Consider the following 12,085-nt stretch of genomic DNA (forward strand, 5'->3'; position numbering starts at 1 on the left):
GCGGCGGCGGGCCGGCCGCGGGGTGCGGCGGCGGCGGAGGGGCGGTGTGGAGACGGTTCCATGTCAAACAGCCCATATGAGTCGGTGGAAAAGTTGGGATTGTACTCGGCGCTGGTGTCGAATGGCCGGTATTCGTCGGGTTCTGTACCCGACCATCGTGCACCACCGAACATCGGACTATTTGGATAATCTCCGGAATCCATTTTGCTTGAAAATGTAGTGAATTTGATGAGAGTGAAGTGAGAAAAATGAAGTGTGAAAAATGAAGTGAAAGTGGAATATATAGGTTTTGAAAATTTAATAAAATTAAAAAAAAAAAACTAAACCGCGTCGCATCGTCCGTGACCCATCGTCCGCCTCGTCCACAGTGGCGGACGATGTATCGGGCGCGGACGATGGGTTACCCATCGTCCGCGATGCTGCAGCTCTTAATATTTCGCGGAAAAATCTTATTTTTAAAGTAAAAGTAACAACACATTTATCAGATCCAGAACACATCTTATTAGAATGCATGCACCCTAATTAAGTTCCTTTATTTGTTATTCCACCCTAGAGAAAATCAGGAAGGCTCATATTCGCGTATTTTCAACTATTCGTGGCCGCCCAAGGTATCGTGTGGTACGCCGGCTGGCCGCTAGCGTCTCCAAAATCCCTCCTTGATCGCTAGTATTTTTCTTGGAAATTTTCGCAATTAAATAAGGGTTATTTGCATGTAAATACATGAACTTTCAATACTCTTTTTCCCCCTAAATTTTTATTTTGAATATAAATACTAAAAATTACAATTTTAAAAAGGAATAAAATTAGGGAAATTCACAAAATAATTTTACTATGATTGAAATTGTTTATTGGGAAAAAAAACTCATAGTTTATGTATTTAAATTAGAAAAAAGTAATGTTTTGAGAAAAAATAAGAAAATGTTGAAAGTTCGTGTATTTGCGAGCTAATAACATGTCATATTGATTTGACACCTTTCGTCACGTAGATGGTAATGTACCAAGTGTATTCTACATCAGCTTTGATTTGGTAGGAATTATTTGTCGGGGAAAAATCAAAAAAAATTCATAGTTCATGTATTTACATTCAAAAATAAAAATTTAAGGAAAAAATAAAAAAAATATTGAAAGTTAATATATTTATAAGCAAATAACCCAAATTTCAGAACTAATTAATTGATTTGGTTCTCACTGAGTTAATCCCTTCAATTAACTATTAGCCCAAACCCCTTGTGGCATTTATAGGCCCCAACAATTCTAATTGCAGCCCAAACAATTAACTTCAATTGATGGCTCAATCAATTAGATATATACCCCACTCTCACACATCTCTTTAATTATAACAATAAATAGACTTCTATCAACCTGCATATCAAATTCATTAGATGTTAGAAAACAAATTAACTTGGTCTAAAGGATGTAATTGTGAAAATATTGCTACTCCTATTAGATTGGAGATCATTTTGTAATTAATTAATTATTCGATCATTAATATTGGAAATGGACTCCAATATGGCAAGATGGAATCCATTATATGAGAATTTATAACATTAAATGCTAATTTAGCTTAATGTGGATCCTTTAGAGTGAACTACATAAATGGTACCTGATCTTTCACTTTCGCACAAAAACGGTACCTGATCTTTATTTTATATTACCTCTGTCCCTGAAAATTTGATACATATTACCATTTCAGTCCGTCCCTGAAAATTTGATACACTTCACTTTTACCACTTTTGGTAGTGGACCCCATATTCCACTAACTCATTCCTACTCACATTTTATTATAAAACTAATACTTTAAAAGTAGGACCCACATCCCACCAACTTTTTCAACTCACTTTCCATTACATTTCTTAAAACCCGTGTCGGGTCAAAGTGTAGCAAATTTTGGGGGACGGAGGTAGTATCATTTATGGTACCTATTAATCACAAATTTGGTACCTCGCATAAATTTCACCCCAAATTACCCCGTGAGGACAAATTAGTTGGGTGGGGTAATTTTGGAAATAAAAAATGTCTGATTTTTGCATATATGCAGTGTGTCAGGAGCGAGTTTTCTGATGATTTGATCTATGCAGAGTGTTAGGAGCGAATTTTCTGATGATTTGATGTAACACCCCAACTTTTTCTACCTTTTTATTCGTTCTCAAAGACATCGTTTGTACAACCAAATTTTTTTTAAAAGCTTTATACGTTTGAAGGACTCGACTTACGACCAGTGAGAAAGATGCGAATAGAAACCAAAGAGCGAGACATAGGATACCAACGATGGAAAATAAATCTAAATGTGGGCCTAAGTAATAATCTTGTTTACTAGCCCAATTCTTGATTATTTTTTTTGAAGACATGTTTTTGAGAAGCCCAAAAATAAATTAGGCAATTCAAATTTGCAGTCAACTGCTCGGTCAAATATGATTATCCCAACCCCATCACCAATCGGTTTTTCTCCATATCTCCACTCCCTAAAATCTCTCCAACAAACCAAATCTCCACATAATTGTTATATATATCCCTTCTCATAATCTCAGTCATTTATCAACGTCGTTCCAAAATTCTTGTGCAGCTTCTTCTCTTCCACAAAAGGTATATTTTTCCCCAATTCCATGAATAATAAGCCTTCGCTTAGTCATATTGATTTTGTAGTCAATTCCGTAATATTGCAGTTTGAAACTGGGAGGGTTGTGATCGTTAATACCTTCTGCTTGTGCAAATCCCCTTCCTCCCAAAGGTATCATCTTTTCTTAAACTCCATGTTATAGTTCCATACATTCGTGGTAGTCCACCAAATTGAATTTCTGAACTGTGGAATGATTCTTCTTGATAAAGTTTCAATCTTTAATTCTTATAGTTGAAGTGCTTTAGTCCTCTCTGAATCAAATCGTTTGCAAATTTGTTAATCCACTCTGAAATTTAATAAAACTGTGGAATCAATAAAAGAATAGTTTTGAGTGGGGAAAAGGGGGACGGACTTACCAACTTGAGAAGAGAGAGGGCAGCAGCTGCTCGGCTGGAGGCGGCGGCTGCTGCTGCCGCTGGAGCTTCTGCAGCGACGACGGCAGACTGCAGCAGCGGTGCGAAGGAGAGGCAACGGCGGAGCTGGACAAGACGGGGCAGTGCGATGGGAACGAAGGAGAAGTGAGCGGTAGAGTGCAGATTAGTTGTTGGACTTTAGCTTCTGTATTGAAAGGAGTCGGAAGAGAAAGAGTGGGTGTTTTTAGAGAGAGGATGAGAGTTGCTGGTTTTAGATGGAGTAAAGGACGTGTGGGTGTTTTAGAAGGAGAAAGAGTTGCTGTTTCTTTTTCGTTCGTTTGTGTAATTGGGCCTCTAATTAAATTCGGCCTACTGGGCATTTGTTTAAGAGTGGGCCAGCTTAATTGTTTGAGTGGATTGGCAGTATGGTGTATGGAGTTGAGACGGGAGTAGTAGACGTGTAAAGATGTGGGAGTATTAAGTATATTGTTGGCTAGTTAATTAAAAATGTTTGGAATTAATTACTAATTGTTGGCGAATTACTTAAGTTTTGGACCATAAGATGCGAGACTTTATTTGTGTGTATATAGTTTCTAAGGAAATAAATGAAGGAAATTTTGAGCACACGCATAGGATGCATGCATCGTTGTTAAGTTTTATCTGCACAAAGTCTAAATTTTTGCATATCATGTTTTTTCGGAAAGGGTGAACTTGTGCACGTTGTTGCGGCTGGGAACAAGAAAGTGTTTGAGGAGTTAAGCTTGTGAGGTGGACTTTCTTTTTAAATAAGGGCAATGCCCTAAGTATATTTTTATGTGAAAATGAATATTTGTCATGCCGTGTTTTGTTTTATCTATGGAACCTATCTGCTGTGGCTTTTGCCATCTATGGATAATCGAATTCGGGTCTGACTAGGGAGTGAGTCCCTACTCAGGCTAGTGTACACCAATGGGGATCGTGAGCCGTCTTTTGGGTCAGCCGGTCTAGTGACTTGGAATTTGGCCACATTCCGTGTCATCAATGGATCAGATATGGTAGACATCTATGGGAAAATGGTTGATCAACCGACTTTTACGATGAAAATGGTTTTTAGTGTCTTGGGCATTTTTCAAAGTTAAACCCCGAGTTCACTCAATGGTGGCATGATAAATACTTTTTATAAAATGTTTTCGGCATGAGTCCACTGAGTGCATCAAGTACTCAGCCCTGCATTTTTCTTTTTAAAAATGTGCAGGTTGAGCTGTGACGAGCGCGGTGGGTGTTGAGCATAAAAGTGAAGAAGATAACAAATAAAGATTTTGAATATATTATATCTTCATACATAGTATAATTCTTCTCTCTAATGCTTCCGCTGAATGTTGTTTCTTTTGAGTTAATGTTAGAGTTAATGTTAAGTTGAGATAATATCTTTTTGAGTTGTTGATTGTCGAAATAATACTCTGTTTTTATTTGAGCTACTTCTATTATATTGAGCTTTGGTCGAGTTTCGTTGTTTTTCCCTTTCTTTCCTGCTTCTTTTATCCTCCCCTAGTCGCGATTCACCGTGTTTTCTATCCTTAGAAAATGCGGTCGTGACATTTGATCTTATGCACAGTAACATATTTTTTTCTTTCTTACTACTATGTTTTAGTTGAATGGGAGGTGGACACCTCTACAATTTCATTTCTGATTTCACTTTCTCACTCAAATTCCTTCCACCACGCCACTTCATCTTCCACTCTCACTCTCTCACTTGAATTTCCTCCATCGTTTAATCTACCACTCTCGTTCTCCCTCCCTTCCATTTCAACCCAGAAGAAATCGACCGTCGAAGACGCAAACGGTGTTGTGCTTTGACGCTATACGGTGAGAAATGCCTCCCAAAAAAAGAGGGCGGGCATCGCCTTCAAAATCGAAAGCTTCCAGATCCGGGGTTGGCTCCTCCTCTACCAATGAAGCTCCACACATAATAGACGTAGACGAGGAGACGTGGGACATCCGTGGTCGTGGACAGAATATATTCTGTCAAAGGGAGCCTAACGGCTAGTAGCAATTACCAACTAATTGGTAATTGGTGTTTCAATTAATACTAATAATACCTTTCCTAGGAGAATAATTAACATTGGGTAGTTCCTAGAATGAAGGGGGATGCACCCCATGATTGTATAAGCCCTATAAATGGGGTTGTTGTAAAGCTGTAAACATCTGAAATACAACAAAGAAAATACAATCAAATATTCCTACTCTCTACAACTTTGCCACCATATTATCTCTTCCATACATTGCCTCTCTCGATTACCATCTTTAAGATGGTATAAGAGCAGGTTACAACAGTGTGGGACTCAGAAAAATCTCATCACTGTCCCGGATATACCTTTCCCGGCCATTTATAAACCTGCAAAAACAGAGAAATAGCCAAGTCAGAATCTGACTCAGAAGCTACAAACACCAACCAACCTCTAACAAATTTCCCAGGAGAATTCGCTGCCCAATTGGCAGAATTCCTGAAGCAAATCAACTTTCAACCAAAAGCCACAGAACAGCCACCACCTCCACCTCCACCCTCAAATCAACCTGAATCATTGGGTGAGGTACATGTGCAAAGCAAACTCAATGGAGACAACTACTCCATCTGGACAACTCTGATGAAGCGAGCAATTGGAGGCAAGGGATTGTCATCTCACATCAATGGAGTTACGGCCCCCCTCCAATCGGTGATCCCGGATATGCTAAATGGGAGCAGAGGGATAATTGCTGCTTCAATTAGATTATCAACAACATTGAGGCTAATCTCGTCAACGAAGTCTCACAATATGTGACGGCTCGAGACTTATGGGAAGGTCTAGCCATCACGTATGGAAGCAGGACTGACCCCTTCCAAGTTTCAGATTTACACCGACAAGCCTACACCATAAAACTGGGAAGCATGAGCCTCGAGTGTTTGTGGAATAAGCTCCAAGATCTCTAGATGACCATTGATGAAAGGGATCCAAACCCAATGGATACCCCTTCAACCATCGAAAAGTATAACAAAATCACCCAGAGACATAGGCTGTACCAATTCCTATGGGCTCTTGACGACAGATACGATACAATTAAAAGAAAGATCTTGAACAAAGATCCGTTACCCACTGTGCGAAGTGCATATGGGTTGGTGAGGCGCGAATCTGCCAATGAACGGGTTCTAAAACCCCTAGGAGACCTGCGAGAAACCGGCATTGGAGTCGGTTTAGCAGCTGTCGATCGGAGCAGACCACCTCCGCCGCCCAAATCCTCCAATCCCGACAAGAATAAACTGACGTGCAGCCATTGCAGTGGAAAGAAGCACACGCCGGATACATGCTTCCACCTTCATGGATTTTCCGATTGGTGGGAGGATATGAAGAAGAACAGGCAAAATCGGAATCGATGAGGAAGGGGAACGGCGGCGGCGGCCATTGTGGACCACGCTACCAGCGTTGACAGCACGGTGGGCAGCGGCGGCCAACCCAACACTGCGGGAAACGCCAGCCAGCCCAACGGAAAAGGCGGAGTCGACGAGAAGAAGGCAATCGCCTCCGTTTCGGTGGCTAGGGTTTGGTCATAAGGTAACCCTGCTCTGGTGACCGCCACCACCGACGGAACATCGACGATCTCAGCGGAGGAGAAGGAGAGGGCGGCGGAAATTAGGGCGGAGAAGATTAAGGTTGGAGAAATAGCGACGCCGATTGGAATTGGGAGAAATGGGGGTGTTTTTTCTTTAAATACCCCCAACTCTCCTAAGTTCGAAACCCCCCTCCCCCCAAACTTTCAAAAATACCGTCCAGAACCCCACCCCAAACATACCTCCACTTTTCAACCCCAAACCCCACATCTAACCACAAAAAATTTCGAATTGACCCCATAACTTCCGAAAAATATCATATTGACCCTGGAAAATCCGAGAATTTCCAGAGTGACCCCAATAGTCTACAATTTCAGCCTACTATACCATGTCAAAACTCGTTTAAAGCCTTGGCCTACTCATCTTCCACAAAAATTAGTGAAAAAGAGAAGCGATGGATCTTTGACTGTGGTGCTACCGACACAATCTCCTTTGACCCCTCGGATTTTCTATATATATCAAATCCCCCAGTGGAGGGGGCAGGCACCATTGTTATTTCTCCAACCCTCCGACTCTCTAACTGCCTTTTCGTCCCTACTTTTTCTCATAAACTCCTATCTGTTAGTCATGCTACAAGGGAACTTGGATTAAAATTACTAATGCAACCTCGTTTTTGCATGCTATAGGATATCAAGACGGGGACGATAGTTGGGCGTGGCACTAAACGAGGTGGAATGTACTATGTGGATGAGATGGCCCAACAGAGCATGACGTTACTTGCAAACGGATCTGACAAGCAGGCTTGGCTCATACACCGTTGGTTAGGGCATCCTTCCATAGGATATCTTAAGTTATTGTTCCCTAAAATAGTCTCGGGTGTGAATTCTCTTGATTGTGAAACTTGTTAACTGGCTAAGAGCCACCGTCATTCTTTTAAGTTGAATAATACTCGAGTACTTACCCCCTTTGCCTTGGTTCATTCGGATGTATGGGGTCCCGCTCCAATCAATGGAGGTCAGGGTCTTCGATATTTCCTTCTTTTCATAGATGACTTTTCTCGTATGACTTGGGTATATTTTTTAAAAAATAAATCCGAAGTTTTTGAAAAATTTACTCAATTCTACAGTCTTGTCCAAACCCAATATAACCAAAAAATCCAAATCCTACGGTCCGACAACGGGGGAGAATACATCAATACAAACATGAAAACCTTCTTTTTGTTTCATTGCTCGATTTTGCAGTAATCTTAAATTCAATAGTCATAGAAAATGTATTTGTTTCCCCTTCGGCATTGGTATTGGCAACAAAGTTAAGGAGGTAGTTAATGAGGGCAAAGGAGTGGAGCATCTTCTAGCCAACCGCAATCTGGTGCGGGGCCATCTTCAAGTCGATCAACTGCCGCACCGCGGGCTGCTCCAGTCGGACAAGCACCAGCAGCAGGGAAAGGGCAGCCTGCTCGGGGTACAGCAGGAGTCGCAGGTCCACCTCGTCCAGTAAGCATCACCAGGAGGGCTCAGAGGTGTGGCCGTCACAGAAACACCGATTAAACTTGAGGGTGTCATTGTGAGATTTTTTGGTGGTGTTGTGTTTCGTTTTGTGAAAATCACGTGCAGTCTGCCTTTTTTTGTCTTGAACTTTGAACTTTATGGACTTCGATTGAAGCCTAGCTTTTCAGGTGGTTATTGATTTTTTGGACATGGTATCCCCATAGGGATGGCATACTGGTGATGATTTTTGTTTATAGTGTGCATCTACGACCCAGCTTTCGTTTGTTGTAAGCACGGTAATCTACAGTTTATGGTTATGAACTTTACGTATATATTTTTGGCTTTCATGTTTGATATGTCTTACTTTTCGCAATCATTTTAGGGTGTTGAATGTAAAATTTCCATGGATTGTATTGATATTTTCAAACAATTGTAAATGATATATATCCACGTTCCATTTACACAACGATATAACATGTGAGGGAAGAATAATCACACAATGGAACGGGTTGTTGAGACAGAGGATTGGATGGAGGAGGAGGAAGAAGAAGAAGAAGAAGAAGAAGAAGAAGAAGAAGAAGAAGAAGAAGAAGAAGAAGAAGAAGATCCTTTTATGTAGCCTACGTTCATAAAGTATTCACAAATTTAATTCACGTTTTATTATCACCAATAGTACCAAATGTAATTCGTATTTTACCAAAATAATAACAAATGTAGTACCAAAATAATAACACACCAATAGTATCAAATGTAAATCACATTTTATTATCACCATTAGTACCAAAATAATATCAAATGTAGTACCAAAATAATAACAAATGCAGTTGTCTTCCCCACATCCACTGAACATAATTGTATTACACTAAGCTTCCAATATACAGATCTAATTTTTCAAACTAATAACCATAACAGCAATTGCAATAACTAAAGAACAACAAGCAACACATACAAGAAAAAATTCCCTTTCCATCCAGCTCCCACTGTCGGGCCACACTTTCGATCTACACAACTTTGTGATTCAACTTCGTCAACGTCTTCTCGACGAATCTGCCCAACAGAATCCGTGTCCATCGACTTTGGAAAAGAGAGAAGAAACAGACAAAAGGGGAGCTGAGTAAAATATATAGAGAGAGAGAGAGAAAGGAAAAAAAAAGTTGATTTGACTTTGTGCTAAAACCCAAATATAGCAGTGGAGCTATCTGCCACAATAATAATGACATCAATTGGAATTCCAAAACTACTCTCTGGGACATGGATGTCATTCTGAATTGGAAAGAGGGTATTTTAGTGATGAGGTACCATAAACGATATAAAGTAAAGATCAGGTACCGTTTTTGTGCGAAAATAAAAGACCAGGTACCATTTATGTAGTTCACTCTTATGAATATTACACATGTTAAAGAGTTATTGGTGAGACACACCACCTCATTTTACCACGACAGTATACTTAGATTAGAGATTTTTTACTCTATTCTAAAACTAAATAAAATTAAGAATGTTAAATTTAGTACAAATCAAAATATATTGACAGTAACTTTTATTTACTTGGCAATATTGCAAAAACAACCATTTATTAGTACGCCAAATTTTTCTTTGTTTAGATTGTGAGGAAGAACAACATGAAGCATATATGAAAAGTAGGTGTCAATCGGGTCGGCCATCGGGCTTCGACCAACCCTACTCGGGTTGCAGGTAAATCGGGTGCGAGTTAATCAGGTTGTGATTTCTTTCGGGTTATAAAAGTTTGACCCTAACCCTCAAAGCTCGGGTTTTGGGATAGCCCAACAGGTTAATCGGGTTGCTACCGATATAATTAACATGCGATCAATCCAAAAAATAATTATGAAAATTAGTTATATTCATAAAATGTAAAACATTGAATTATGATAAATTTGAGATATATGCTTAAACTAAATCATAAACATGATCAAATACTAATATTTGAGATATTTCATGAAATTTTAATGCATGTTTTAGAAATTTAAATATATTTTTAGTGAATTAGGAGTTTTTAATTTATCTATCAATTATTATATTAATAAATATAATTTGTAGAGTAAAGGTCAAATGTGGTCCCTAACATATGGCCATTTTATCAATTTGGTCCTTAACATTATCTTTTTGATTATTTGGTCCCTCACAAATAAACTCGGACCCGAATCGGTCCCCACTTAACAGAACCGTCAAAAAATAGACGATGACCGCAATTTGACTATATTAAATTACAAATGGTAATTAATTATACCTAATTATAATTCTTTTTCTATTAGCAAAATTGGAAAAAAAGATAGTATCAGTTGCAAAATTAAATGAATAATTTGTAAATTAATAGGAATTAAAAATTATAATTAGGTATAATTAATTACCATTAGTAATTTAATATAGTCAAATTGTAATCACCGTCTATTTTTTGACGGTTCTGTTACGTGAGGACCGATTCGGGTTCGAGTTTATTTGTGAGGGACCAAATAATCAAAAAGATAATGTTAAGGACCAAATTGATAAAACGGTCATATGTTAGGAACCACATTTGGCCTTTACTCTAATTTGTATATTTAATATAAAATTGAAAGCTATTTTTTAATTATCTACGTATATTATGAAATTATCAATGAATTGTCGAATTAGGAGTCAAAAAATAGAATAATAGTAGAAATTTATCGGATTTTTGAGCCAGCCATCAGGATTTCGGGTTTGGCCCTAACGGTTTGTGGGTTAATCAGGTGCGGACTAATCTGGTTTTAACTTTATCGGGCTAGAAATTTTCAGCTCTAACCCAATAAATTTAAGGGGCTATTCGGGTCTGCCTATGAGTTGCGAGCTAAACTGACATTCCTGATGAAAAGCCATCTTAGCTTGTGTAGTCGCAAAGCTCTCACAACTCACAAGGGTAATATTTGCTGATTTGTTAAGAGAATTACTTTCTTAATTTTCAAATAAAGATGTTCTTTCAAAAAAAATCATTCTTAATTTAGCACCTTGATGTTCAAGTAAAATACCCTAAAGACACACGTATCTTACAGGATTGAAAAGTTACATAAGATTGCTAATACATGCAAGCAACACCAATCCTAATTAACCTAATAAAGTAAAGTCATAAATATTAAATTAATTAATTTAAAGCATTTTATGTTTACTTTGATGCGTTACGAAGGAAGTATTTGAGAAAATATAATTAAAAAATTAGGTCCGTTACTAAAGGTTGTAGAGGGAAGTTGCACATGTATTCACTCCATCTCATAAATTTTGTCACACTTTAACTGGATATAAGTTTTAAGAAAAATAATAGAACGTGAGTTGAAAATTTTAGTGAAATGTGGATTATATTTTTATATATTAGTTTTGTAATAAAATGTGAGTAAAAATGAGTTAGTGGAATATAGTCAACTACCAAAAATAATAAAAAATAAAATATGATAAATTTAAATGAAAAAATGTGACACGGAGGGAGTATTACATTGTACAATTACAAGCTACACTTATTATATTTGTTTTTTGTTTAAATGGACATACTCATAATTGTAAGAGTTGTGTAGGTGTGTACTTACGTAATTTAGCTTACTAGTATAGTAGAAGTTACTTTGGCAACTGAGTAGTAAGACATAATTGGTGATATAATTACTTATCTACCAAAATTTGAATTTCTATAGCTGTATTTACTTTATTAATAGCATAAATAAGTAAAATCTCTATTGTGTTTGTTTTGTATTTGACCAAAGACAGGCATTTCAAATTCGGTTTCCATGAATTGAAGAATATCTCTCTGTCCTTTGTAAACAAGGAAAGTAAGTACCTATATACATATGATATGACTCTAATTTTTATTAATCAAGATGATTACAGATTGATTTATTCCTTTCTTGAATATCTATCTATGCATGTATAAAAGGGAAGTTTTGAGAGCAATTTAGGTAAATGAGAAATGTTTTTTAGGGTAATTTAGGTAGCTGAGAATTGTTAATGCCATTAATACACGACTCTATCAATATTGTGACAATAATGTGCCAAATTGCTATCATTTAATTTTCCTATTTAAGATGATAATTTTAATTTTGTCTATAAATAC

General features: G+C 37.8%; 2 long non-coding RNA genes and 1 pseudogene across 2 annotated transcripts; 2 read left to right on the forward strand and 1 right to left on the reverse strand.

The window, feature by feature from the left end:
- Positions 1-2,419: 2,419 nt before the first annotated feature.
- On the forward strand, positions 2,420-4,458 carry LOC148928516 (uncharacterized). Its single transcript, XR_016137589.1, has 4 exons — positions 2,420-2,583; positions 2,664-2,728; positions 3,675-3,738; positions 4,205-4,458. It is a non-coding gene; the product is annotated as an uncharacterized LOC148928516 (long non-coding RNA).
- LOC148928517 (uncharacterized) lies at positions 2,489-3,400 on the reverse strand. The gene is made up of 2 exons (XR_016137590.1): positions 2,974-3,400; positions 2,489-2,868 (listed from the first exon to the last, which is right to left on the reverse strand). It is a non-coding gene; the product is annotated as an uncharacterized LOC148928517 (long non-coding RNA).
- An 893-nt stretch (positions 4,459-5,351) lies between the features above and the next one.
- LOC148928518 (uncharacterized) lies at positions 5,352-7,209 on the forward strand (annotated as a pseudogene).
- Positions 7,210-12,085: the final 4,876 nt, after the last annotated feature.

This window comes from Salvia hispanica, chromosome 4 (genome assembly GCF_029641045.1).
Source record: "Salvia hispanica isolate PSC_SH4W2 chromosome 4, Shi_PSC_v1, whole genome shotgun sequence".
NCBI classification, from domain to species: domain Eukaryota; kingdom Viridiplantae; phylum Streptophyta; class Magnoliopsida; order Lamiales; family Lamiaceae; genus Salvia; species Salvia hispanica.